Below are 9,084 nucleotides of genomic sequence, written 5' to 3' on the forward strand. Positions count from 1 at the left end.
GATCTGGCTTGGAATGCTCCCTCCACCCCCAATAGGGGCCTCCTGGCCTTCTTATCTCCAGGCAGAGTCTTCTAGGTCTCTCAGCTGCAGGAGCTTTTCAGAGGCACATAGGGGAAATTAGTCATTGCTTATCATCAGAGAGTGTTTATGAGCTCTGACCTTTTGATGTTGCCACATGGGTTCTTAATAATTGTGGATCTGGACAGTCAAGGCAACAATCCAAGCCTCCGGGATGCTAGTGTCCTCACGGTCTGCTGCAACCTTGTTCATCAGCTGTTTGTGCCTGATTTTCAGCTACATTTTCCTTTTGGCATCTCCAAAGACAAGTCTATTCCTGACATTTCAACTCTCTCATTCCAAAGATGTTCTGGTGGTCTTGGAGCGGCGCAGAAGGAGGAGAGTCATCCTTCTGGCTGGGCATGTGGGCGGACTGGACTCTGGGCACGTGCCTGAGTGAGACTGGAATTGGAAGCCCTCTGCTCGGGGCCGGCCTGGTGCCTCTGAACCCGCAGGACCTACGTGGTGATCTCTGCTACCAAAAAGGTTACTCGAGCACAACCCTGTTGGCTCAGTCCAGACACAGCCACACTTTGTTTTCGAAAACAGAAATTTGATCATTTTACCTTACCACTTTAAAGCTTGTGATAATTTCACCATTTCCCAGATAAGCTAATTAGCATAGCATTTAAGCTTCTTATATGTATAGTCGGCCTTCGACCTGTTCCTTTAGGTTCACTTCGCCCACCATCACTACCACCTACCTAGCCTCCGCTACACCTCCAAGGTACCCTGGTCCTCTAATAAGATACCTGAACTCCTTGATCATCACTCATGGGACTTGGCTCCCACGATTCAAAGTCTTATCGTATTTTTACTTACCATGCAGCTAGGTCTTCCTGGAAGCTGTCAAATTAAAGAGAAGCTCTGCACATTTTCTTTCTTTTTTTTCTGCTTTTTCTCCCCAAATCCCCCCAGTACATAGTTGTATATTCTAGTTGTGGGTCCTTCTAGTTGTGGCATGCGGGACGCCACCTCAGCGTGGCCTGATGAGTGGTGCCTTGTCAGTGACCAGGATCAGAACCAGTGAAACCCTGGGCCGCCAAAGCAGAACATGCTAACTTAACCACTGGACCACCTGGCCCGACCCACTGTGCATTTTCTAGGCAGCCACAATTAGAGTCATAAAATAAGACTTTGTTCACGGCGTTGTTCCTTTCATAGGGTGAATATCATTCTTTCATCTTAAAAATATGTTGTCTTCATTATTTAGGGGTTAATAAGTGGGATTCTTGGTGAGATTTAAATGTCTGAGAAGTTTGATCACTAACCTGTTTGCAAAACCAGTTATTGCATTATAATTTTTCAAAAATCTCAACACCAAGCTACTTCAGTTTTTAATATTACTCAATCTGTGTTGCTTTTTATTAACACTTTTCACGTAACCCTACTTACCCCATTATTCTAAAGGTAACTCTAACTATATGTCAGATTAACCAATTTTTTTAATTAAAAAAAAGTCCTTGTATCCAGTCCACATTGCCCACCATTTATTCCAAAATCAGGATTTCAGTATCCTTTTTTTCAGGTTTCTATATTATTATTATTTTTTATTAAGGTAAAATTGGTATATAGTATCATGTAATTTTCAGGTGTGAAACATCATAATTTGATGTCTGTGTAGACTACAAAGTGATCACCACCAAAATCTACTTACCATCTATCACCATACAATTGATCCCCTACACCCATTTCACCCACCCCATAACCTCACTCCCCTCTGGTAACCACCGATCTGTTCTAACTATGTGTTTGTTTGTTGTTGTTGTTTATCTTCCAAATATGAGTGAAATGATACGATGTTTATTGCTGTCTGACTTATTTTACTTTTCATAATACCCTCAAGGTCCATCCACATTGTCGCAAATGGCAAGATTTCATTCTTTTTATGGCTAAGTAGTATTCCATTGTGTGTGTGTATGTACTTATCACATCTTTTTTCCATTCATCCATTGATGGACACTTAGGTTGTTTCCATATGTTGGCTATTGTAATAATGCTGTAATGAACATAGGGGTGCATATATCTTTTCAAATTACTGTTTTTGTATACTTCAGATAAATACTCAAAAGTGGAATAGCTGGATCGTATGGTAGTTTTATTCCTAACTTTTTGATGAATCTCCATAACATTTTCGACAGCGGCTGAACCAGTTTACATTCTCACCAACAGTGCAGTTCACATCCTCGCCAAAACTTGCTATTTCTTGTCTTTTTGATAATAACTATTCTGACAGGTGTGAGGTGATATCTCACTGTGGTTTTGATTTGCATTTCCTTAATAATTAGTGATGTTGAGCATCTTTTCATGTGCCTGTTGTTCATCTGTATGTCTTCTTTGGAAAAATGTCTATTTAGTTGTTCTGCTCATTTTTTAATTGGATTGTTTGTTTTTTTGTGGTTCAGTTGTATGAGTTCTTTATATATTTTGGATATTAACCCCTTGTCAGGTATATGATTTGCAAATCTCTCCCTCCTATTCAGTAAATTGTCATTTTGTTTGGATGAAGGTTTCCTTCACTATGCAGAAGCTTTTTAGTCTCATGTAGTCCCATTTGTTTACTTTTGCTTTTGTTCCCCTCGCCTTTGCAGTAGATCCACAAAAACACTGCTAAGATTCATGTCAAAAAGCTTACCGCCTATGTTTTCTTCTAGGAATTTTATGGTTTCAAGTCTTACATTCAAGTCTTTAAACCATTTTGAGTTAATTTTTGGTTATGGTGTAAGATAGTGATCTAGTTTCATTTTTTTGCAAGGATTTCATTATCTTTTATCTTTTTGTCTTCTGAATTCTTTGATGCCTAATTCAGTACAGAGTGATCAATTCATATATGAGTTTCCTTTCTAGTACTTAGTTTCTCACTGATCATGACAGAAGTTTCTAAAGAAAGAGGGCTTATCCTCATAGCAATACTCTCTCATAGAAGTCAAATTGTCAGCCTTAGTTTGGTCATATAACTCAGCTTATTAATGAATCAACCCATAATATTCATTAGGCTCCCCCTATGCCAGGCACCATGGGAAATATAAAAGTAGAGACTACATGGCATCTACCTTCCAAGACTTGATAATCGAGTAGTGGTGAAATGCCATATACATAATGGCCATGAAGTCAGGCAGTATTTGAAAAGTATTATTTTGGTAAATGAATAAATGAATATGCAGATGAGTGGATTGCTTATGCAGTAGGTGATAGAGGAAAGAATACTTGTATCTGGAATTAGAAGAAAAATATTATAATGGCAGAATCAGAATTCTAAGATGTGAACCAGGCTTCTAAGATGGATAGGATATCCATAGATAAGGTTGGAGAAATGAAAATAAACTTAGTTGCGGGAAATGATATGAGCAATAGCGTTAGAGACAAGTTCAAATTTTGAAGGACCTTGAATGTTAAGCTAAGAACGTAGATCTTATTTTTCCCTATAGGGACTAGAGTTCTATGAAAGGTTTATGTTGAGGTGAGGAACATGATAAAAATCTCATGTCTGGGCCTTCTTGACTGCTAGCTTTCGTTATTGAGAGAGAACATGGAGTAGCAGTAAGAACACGAACTACTGGCTTCAGATCTGGGCTCTACTATTTTCAGTGTGACCTTTGCCAAGTTACTTAACCCCTCTGTGCTTCAGTTCCTTCAACTCTAAAATAAAGATGATGATGACAATGGTGACGACGGTTGTAAGGAATAAATGTATTGTCTGAGGAGTAAATGAGTTAATGTATGTAAAGTGCTTAGATCAATTCCTAGAAGTGCGGATGCTCTATGTAAGAATATTACTGTCATTATTATAAACACAGAAGAAGGATCGAGTGATACTTTGGTTTCTATACTTTTAAAATTGAATCTCAGAAGAGATCCTAAAAAAGGGAAAGAATAGTCTTAGACCAGTCCAGGTTTAATTATATGTATTATAAGCATACGTTTATAAACTAAGGCATTATTTGGTACTGTAGATGATAGTTCTATTTATGCTTTGTATGATTAGGAGAACGTGAAAAGTATAACTAAAAAGAGTAGAAAGTGAAGTTAACATAATCACTTATTGCTAAGTTACAGAAACACATTTTTAAAAAATTCTTACATTGGATTTGGCTATGCTTTCTTTTTTTTTTTTTTTTACTGAAGTTATGATAGTTTACAGCATTGTGAAATTTCAGTTGTACATTATCAGTTGTAATATAGGTACACCCCTTCACCCTGTATGCCCATGATTTCTTAAATATAACACCAATAGCACAAACAATAAAAGAAAAGTTAGATTAATTGGGCTTTATCAAAATCAAAAACTTTTGTGAATCAAAATATAATATCAGGAGAGTGAAAAGGTAGTGCCCGGAATGGGAGAAAATATTTGCAAATAATATATCTGATAAGGGATTAATATCCAGAATATATAAAGAAATCCTACCACTCAAAAACAAAAAAACAAAAAACCTAACCCAATTAAAAATGGGTTTAATAGACATTTCTCCAAAGAAGATAGCCAATTGGCCAATTAGCTCACAAAAAGATGCTCAACATCATAATCATTAGGGAAATGAAAATCAAAACCACAAAAATATACCATTTCACACCCATCAAGATGGCAGTTATCAAAAAAAAAAAAAGAAAAGAACAAGTCTTGGAGAGAATGTGGAGAAATTGGGACTTTTGTACATTGTTGGTGGGAGTGTAAAACGATGCAGGCACTGTGGAAGACAGTATGACCGTTCTTCAAAAACCTAAACAGAATTACCATGCAATCCAGCAATGCCACTTCTAGGTATATACACAAAAGAACTGAAAGCGGAGACTTAAACAGATATGTGTACACCAATGTTCATAGCAGCATTGTTCATAATAGCCAAAAGGTGGAAGCAACTCAAATGTCCATTGACAGATGAATGAATAAACAAAATGTGGTACATACACAGTGAAATATTATTCAGCCCTAAAAAGGGATGAAATTCTGACACCTGCTACAGTGTGGATGAACATTGAAAACATTTTGCTAAGTGAAATGAGGTAGACACAAAAGTACAAATACTGTATGTTCTACTTACATGATGTGCCTAAAATAGTCAAATTCATAGAGACAAAAAGTAGAATAGTGGTTACTAGGGGCTGGAAAAAGGGAATCATGAAGAGTTATTGTTTAATGGATATAGAGTTTCAGTTTGAGAGGATAAAAAAGTCCGGGAGCTGGACAGTAGTGGCAATTGTACAACAATGTGAATGTTTAGTGCCACTGAATTGTACACTGAAAATGGTTAAAATGGTAAATTTTATGTATATTTTACCGCATGAAAAAATCTTTAGTCCAAAAAAAACAGTCCAAGTGAAATTCTCTCACCTCTCCTATATTATATTGGCATACTACTAGTTTCATTGCATTGATATGAAATTGTGGCTGTTTATGACCATTCAAAGAACAGAAGAGAGAGATTGAATGATCCATGGTAGAATTCTCATTAGAATCTTCCAAAAGAAGTCTTAGGACATAGGGGTCATCTTGCTAGTTCAATCATTCTTGTCTTATTTTCTAGGAAAATATATCCCAAGAATGAAGAATTTGCATTTTATGTGTGAAATATACCCTCTCAAGCTAGTTAGTTTGTTTGCTTTTAAATGTGGTATATTATCCATAAAGCAATAGTTTCAAATTTCAGTATTCTTTGCATAATAAACCTGAAATGATATGCATTTTAGTTTCCAGAATCTTTAGGATTCCGAAGAGGGATTTTTCACCACACAGAGCTTTAAGTCCTTCTCCTTGTCTGTTCCCTTTCTCACAACTCCAGAAAAAATGGGCATGGCCCCAACTGTGGCTCTGAAATTGTTGCTTTGTAAAGATATCCATCTGCTCCTTTCATTGTCTTCCTAGTCCTCTCTGACTGCCTTTGGGATGTCCAAACACATTTCTGTTATTGTCAACCCTACACAGCCAAGAACTCTTTGGACAAATAAACTGCATTATCAGCTATTGCCTTGTGTGTCCTCAAAAGCATTGCCCTTGCCTAGATCCAGAACCTTTATTACTAGAGAGAATGTAGGATACTCAGCAGGAAAAAGTGTATTTTGTATTAGACCTGCTATCAAAATGAATTTTAAAGATGAATACTAAGCAACAGAAAACAAAACACGTTAAATGTTCCAACAAATGTGGCATTTTAAAGTTGACCTTTCCTAATGGGCTGGTATTTCTGAGGTGATTATTTTTTATGAAGGTTTAAACAGAATATATAAACTATATGAAAAGGCATAATTCCTGTTCATTCTCCTCTGGGGTGTAATCACAGGGCCAATTTAAAAAATGCAACAGAAAAATTTGTTGAGTGGGAGGTTTTTTGGTTTGTTTGGTTTTTTTAAGTGAGCAAGCACAGACGTGAATTTTATTGTTTTCATTCCCAGAGATTTTTTGGTCAATCTTGAATTATAACTTTCTTCTGAGTTGTTACCTCTTAAAGCAAAAATATTATGGAAGTATGTTTTTTGATAAGTACTTCTATTTCACAAATAGAAAATTCTACAGGTTTTCCAATAAATCTAAATAACCACAGGATAGAAAACTTCAGATAGTGCTATGACATCACTAGATTCATTAATTCAGTTGTCTTACTGAGTGTCCAGCACATGCCAGGTATTGTGTCAGCTGGGCAGCGGGAATACAAAGATGGGTAAGATACTTTACCTTTGAAGAATGTAGTACTTTGCGGTATAAGCAAACAAGTGTGAAAAGGTGATAGCTATTTCCCTGGGGCTACATCAAACTGGGGATAAAACCAAAGGTAAGGTAATAATAAATGTTATTTCTTGAAGCTGTCTCATGAAATCCCATTTCCCCAAGCCTTTAGCCTCTGGTCATTGCAGGGTTTCTCCAACCTTCATACTGAGGTCACTGCCTTAGAGTAAAAACAATGAGAAGTGGTCTATTCACAAGAATGCCTTTTGCTTTGCTTACTGTCCTTTACACAATCTTGCCTGTCCCCTTTCCTCTCTAGGCAAGCAATCTCTGCACCATCTGTAACCAGAACAACCACAAGGCTTCTTTTCCTTTCCACACCCAAAGAATGTTAAGAAATATGCATGCTGGAGTCCCCTCATCTGAACTCTGATTTAATTCATTGACTTTTTTTTTTTAATTATGGAAGTAATTCTAACCTGCAGCCAGGATTGAGAACTGCTATGCCACTGTAACAAATTCCTTGATTCAACCAACAAAGCTGGTGTACAAATAACACAGCCTCTTGGACCTCAAATCGTTGAAAGGACTTCTGGTTCTTGGCCTTTCCATCCCTTCCTTCTGGGCTTTGAAATTGCTTCTCAACAGGACAAGAAAGAGACTGAGGTGAAAAGCTTGACCATCCCTCAAGTCCACTAAAGTAGAAGGCATTATCCCTGTCTCACCACAATTTCCAGTCCTCGATAGGAGCAGTCCATCCTAAGTAGATGTAAGAGCAATTGCTCAGTTATGGGAGCAAATAAATCCAGGTTTGGCTAAGCCTCAGTTGGGTTTCTATCATAGGCAACTGAAAAGACTCCCAGCTTGTATAACCTCTTTCCCAGGCTGAAATCTGGGCTACCAGTTTGGAGTTCCTGTAAAATGTTATGCATTCCTCTAGGAGCAATGAATAAGTTACATCTTCATTTGATTGCCTCTTTTGTCTACTAAACTACAAGTTTCTTGAACTCTCTTCTTCTTTTCTTCTTTTTTGTTCCCTTATAGTAGTGTTTGGCAGAGAATAGGTGTTCAGTCAAAAACAACAAAACAAAACTATAGTGGATGAGTAAAAAAATGAATTTTTTCCTCATATTTAAAGTTTTTACATTCTTTCTGCAATGGAAACAATATCCAGAACTTTAAAATGGCTCTGAAGATAGTCTATTTTAATTAAAAATTTTAAAAAATCAAACTAATATTCCTCAGCACTTCAACAGTGGATCTTAAACACTACCTAGTTGTCCCCGCCCCCCCCCCCACCGCCCCCATGACCTTTATTCTAGAACTGAATGTCTATCAGAAAGTTGGCAGTATTTTAAGTCAGGTATGAGACATAGTAAAAAAAAAAAACAAAAAACTAAACCTAGAATTCTGAAAGCACTAAATTTAATCCACTGAAAACACTGCATGTTTTGAAGAATTGTACCTATCACTGAATAAGTTTTCTGTTCGCCTTTCTTGATTTAGAGCTAAAGTGTCAACGAAATTACTCAAACTCCAGCCAGCTGTAGTACAGAAGACAGTTGATTATACGGTTTGTTTCATCTGTAGTTATTTTTGTCTGAATTTCCTTCATTCGAGATGTGGCACATTTCCTTAACAATACACTTTATGATTAACTAAAGAACCACTGTGTACAAAATATCATATTTGGAAAAAATCAATGTTGCCTAATAAGGCAACAAGCTATTGAACAGTGGAACCTTAGCAGGGGTCTTGTTTGCAATTTAAACTCCCAAAGTGTAAATTCTCTTTTAATAGAAACTAGAAAAAAATCTTTGTGTGTCCAAATATGTCATCATTCTCCTGAGGCAATCGCAACAAGCTCTCAGAATGCCAGCTGCATTAATAGATGATGTGAACAAGGGATCTGAATAAATGGGGAAGCTCTGAAGATAACTCAAGGTAATCCAGTTTTCCTCTGATCAGCTAAAAAAATTCTAATAGAATGAATATTAGCCAATTTTAAGGTTAACTAGAACTTTTTCTAACTTTTAGCAATTACACCTTAAATTTATCCTGGATTTACACTTTAGACTCTTTTCAAAAAGTTAGATTGAGGGTGCCGGCCTGGTAGCATAGTGGTTAAATTTGCACACTCTGCTTCTGCAGCCCGGGGTTCATGGGTTTGGATCACAGGCACAGACCTACACACCGCTGGCCAAGCCAGGCTGTGGTGGCATCCCACATACAAAACAGAGGAAGATGGGCACAGGTGTTAGCTCAGAGACAATCTTCTTCAAGCAAAAAGAGGAGGATTGGCAACAGATGTTAGCTCAGGGCCAATCTTCCTCACCAAAAAAAACAACAAACAAGAAAACACCTAA

This window comes from Equus przewalskii, chromosome 3 (assembly GCF_037783145.1).
Source record: "Equus przewalskii isolate Varuska chromosome 3, EquPr2, whole genome shotgun sequence".
Taxonomy (NCBI): domain Eukaryota; kingdom Metazoa; phylum Chordata; class Mammalia; order Perissodactyla; family Equidae; genus Equus; species Equus przewalskii.